At 33.2% G+C, this 4,602-nt stretch overlaps 1 non-coding gene across 1 annotated transcript; it reads right to left on the reverse strand.

The window, feature by feature from the left end:
- Window positions 1-1,001: 1,001 nt before the first annotated feature.
- On the reverse strand, window positions 1,002-1,131 carry LOC126030789 (small nucleolar RNA SNORA22). The gene has a single exon (XR_007503183.1). It is a non-coding gene; the product is annotated as a small nucleolar RNA SNORA22 (small nucleolar RNA).
- Window positions 1,132-4,602: the final 3,471 nt, after the last annotated feature.

Raw genomic sequence — 4,602 nt, forward strand, 5'->3', positions numbered from 1 at the left:
CCCAGAAGGACAAAGCCAGCTTAACACATACTTATTAACACATGATTTTTAGTTGCAAGATGCCACAGTCCATCAGCTGCTAAGTGACCAGACTGACCAAGTTGTGAAAAAATTAATTGAAATCTCAAAGATGGATAAGGCTTTGAAAACTGTATTTTATCATGAAATGTAGAGATACCAAATAAACAGACATTTCACACAAAACCAAACAGCACCAAACAAAACTTTTTACACCAGTGGCCACTTCATTCAACACAACATGCACATGAACAGACAAAATGATCGATCCAAAAATTAAGTTAGAAAAATTGACCCAGGTAAAATTGGACAAGCGCTTTTAAATATATAGCCGGCATGTTTGTAAAAAAAAATTTTTTTTGTAGAAAAACATTTCCAGCTTCTAGAAGTATTTAACATAGATGGAGTGGAGCTTTGCTGAAAATAAAAGGTTCAAGGTTTAGATTTAGCACAAAACATTTCCAAAACAATCCTAATTTGAAGTTTAAAACATTAAGTAAAATGGTTAATAAGCAGTTTAGAATTTTTAAGTATTAGAAGTATATCATCTGCTTTAAATAAACAGGTTTCCTTTAAAATGGTTTTACAGTAGAACAGTAAGACGGCTATAATAAAGTGTTAAAATTTAATGAATAAAAACAAGAACATAAACAGGTATGAAAAACTGACTTTAAAAGGCAAATAAATGACCCTACTTTGAAGACCTCAAGTTAATAATTTGTAAATTGCCAGGAAATTCATGTTAAAATATTATAAACCAAATTTATAAACCAAATTAACAAAATGTTTAGATCATTATAAAATATATTTAAAGACATTTAATGCATTTTCACACCTAGATATTAAGACCAAAATTATATTTGATACTTGTTGACAACTGGCTTATAAAATTTAGTTACTTTCAAATATTACTCATAAAATTATATATATATATTTCATCAATACTAGATTTCTTCATTTTGAGACAAATATACAGATTTGTATAATGTGCTGACTTTCTGAATACACTTAAAAGGAAAGTTCTTTCAATGCAGAAGTAAATAACAGCCATTGCTGTAGCACAAAATTAATACTAAGGGTACTATAAAGCACACCTGGGTGTTCACTGTGCAATAAAATTAACAATATTATTTAAAAAGGCTCACCAAATCATTTTCTACATAATTTTTTAAAATACTTTAAAAATCAAAATAAATTTTCTAATAGAAATATAAAAGACTCAAATTTTAACACTTGTGTGTCCATTTGAATTTTAAAACACCAAAAGGTTGTTCTTTTACCAATAATCTGTTATTACAAGTGACAGAATTATGACCTTGCTCTAAAATTTCTGAGAGGCATGAACAAAGGGTTTTTAGTGCCCTTGTCTCCTTATTGCTCTTTCTCCCAGAAGAATCTTTTAACCCTTACAGACATGAATTTAGAAAGTTCCCTAATTTCCAATGTCTTCAAATTACTTTACATCACCCAATGCACTAAGCTTAATTATACAAATGCTTTTAGAAAAGACATACTCATGCTGCACAAATTTGACAATAATTCTTATTATAAATTCCACATAAACTGAGTTGCTGATTCCTCTCATTTCTACCTCCGCTGCTATCTGCCATCTCTAGCAGAGCAATCAAACTTGCAACTACAAGGACACACACAGACTAGCACTATTTCTGCTGAAGTCAAGCCAAATTTCACCAACTCCAAGGGAGAATTGACATCCTCTCCAAAATGTCTCTCTAGCTACACAGAACACAAAACCACAGATTGACAGACAATTGAGGACTCCACATTACAAGAAAGAGAAACCAATACACTCAAGTGACAAAACACAACCAAATAATGAACACTCTAAAATAGTTCATGTTACAAAACAATATATCAGGTACATATATTTGCTGTCCCGTTATTAAAATACTTCTATCACAACAAATATTATAATGCTCAAACAAAAATTGTTTCAAATCCTTCTTCCACAATGAATGATATAAAAACCAAAAAGAATGGTAAGTATAGCAATGCAAAGTAAAAGTTCTAAAACAAGGTGAGTAGTGGGAATTTCAGGAGAGAGGAAACAGCACATAGAAAGAGCTTCAGATTTAGAGACACAGCTAGGAAGAAAAGTTCAAGGAGATGAGCAAAGAAAAGAAAAAAAAAACAAAGGAAAATTTTGACGTGAAGGAGAGAGAGGGAAACTGTAATGCATAACAGTATCAAAATTCATCACACAATATCAAAATTCATCAAACAATATCATCTGCCACTGTCAGCAGAGGGAGGAGGCGTTAAGGAGGGAGGACCTTAGGACCCTGAGGGAGAGATTGCCCGTGTTTTTCAATAGGGGCGTCCCAGGATAACTTTTACTGTTCACAATATTAAAAATAAAACCAGCCTTCTTGGCTCTCTATATTTCACCAGACTTTTATTCAAGGACATTTTTCATGTATGAAAAAATAATTTTACAATGTTTTTTTTTCTGAACCTCAATTCCTTTTTCCCTGAGAGACTCCTTTAATCCCTTATTAAATTGAGCCTCTTTAGACAATTCTTGACCCATTCTATTGGATACAATGAACAATATGCGAGATCTTACCTCCTCCAAGCTTTCTGGAGAGGCTCCTAGGATACTTTGGGTGTCCGATAAAGAGCCGTTTTTTTATGCCCCACGTTGGGCGCCAACTGTGCCGGCCTGCAGCTCCAGTTTATTTGTGGTCATGAAAAGGGTCTTCACCTGCAAGAGAATAGGGTGGGGAAAGGAGTAGCACCAAGGCAGGAGTCTGATCAAGGTGTCGATTTATTTTCAAGCAGCCAAAGCTTATATAGGTTTTATACAATAGGGGGTGGGAACAAGGCAAACATTTGCTGAGCAATCATTCCAGTGGGTTTTGCATGAACTCATTAATTTGTTACAAGTTTAGAATATTTTGTTGCTACACACAATGCTCTATCTATAGCTCAGAACTTCCTGAGCCAGAAGAATGTGGTCTTGTGGCTTTTGATCTGCGTCAACTCATGGCCAACTGGCACATACAATATGTACAGTTCAACTAGGGACAGGCCTGCTACAAAATGGCAGTTAGCTGAAAATATGGCTGTTCTTAAACTAAGACTGTGAGGGAGAGTCTGGCTCCCCACAATTAACAACAAAATTTTTCCTATGTGGTTTAGTACTCACTATATAATTTATCTTATTAATAACGATACAGGTCAGATATAGTATCACAATACTTTTCAAGTGGTAAGAAAAAAATTATCAGCAGAGTTTTATATTCAGAGAAACAATTGTTTAGAAATGAGGTTGAAATCAACAATTATAACTTGATAAAATTATCAAACTAATAAGAAGTCAAATCATTATGTATCAAACAACATAACTGCACTTATCTGAACCAAGCATTGACATTATTTGAAAAATATAACTATAATTAAAATTTGAAAGGTTAAGCATCAACCTTTAATAACTAGGTAAAATAGTATAAGAATTAGTAAGTATGTAGCAGTCAGTATAGATCAACTATCAAATCCAACAAGGTTATGTACAAAGGTAATTTTTTGTGACTGCCTATTAAATTTTTATGTTTTATGGGTTATATTAATTGGTTTATATATTTCAGTAAAATTTTATATGATTATTTTATTGAATTATTATATATAATGTATATAATTATATAATATATATTAAATAATAAATTTTTCATGGCTGAGTTTTAGTTATAGAATGTATATCACTGTTTACCAGTGCACTTTTCCTGCCACCAATGTCCCCACTTTCCCTCTGATCCACCTTCTCTCACCTGTCCAGGAAAGGCATTTTACTTCTCCCTCTCTCTAACTCTCTCTTTATCTCTTTCTGACTATATCTTTTTTTTTGACACAGTGGTTTGAATTATTTCTAATTAAGAGATACAATGAATATCACTTTAACCTTTCAGCCCCAGTTCTTGTCTAGAGTGATAGATTACAACAACCATTGTCACATTGTTCACAACCTTAACTGCACTTAACTACTCTCTGTGACAATCTTCCTACCATGAACTGGTCCTGATTCTCATTTCATTGTCTAAGGATTTTATTTTATTACCTTACTATCTTTTATTTTTCCTTAAATCACATAAATGAATATTATTTTGCCAGCAACCTCTCCCTCTGGCTCATTTCGCTCAGCATAATAATCTCATTACCATAGATATATAAGCAAATTTCATGACTTAATTTTTCTTAACAGCTGCATAGTAATCCATTGTGCAGTTGTACCACAGTTTCTTTGACAATTTTTGGTATTTCCACACTTGGGTTGTTTCTAGATTCTGGATACTAAACAGTCCTATAATGCACATAGAAATACAGAGGGATTTTCTGCCTCTGTAATTTTTGTTCCTAGGGTATATTTCTGTCTTCGTAATTTTTGTTCCTAGAGTATATCCCTAGGAGTCGTTTTGCTGAATCATATGCGAGCTCAATTTATACATTCCTTGCTTGGGGGACCATATGGGTTGTCAGGGGGATAGAACCAAGATCCATTCTGGGTCAGACACCTGCAAGACAAATGCCCTACCACTGCTCTATTATTCCAGCCCCTATTTTTTGAGG

This window comes from Suncus etruscus, chromosome 1 (assembly GCF_024139225.1).
Source record: "Suncus etruscus isolate mSunEtr1 chromosome 1, mSunEtr1.pri.cur, whole genome shotgun sequence".
NCBI lineage: Eukaryota > Metazoa > Chordata > Mammalia > Eulipotyphla > Soricidae > Suncus > Suncus etruscus.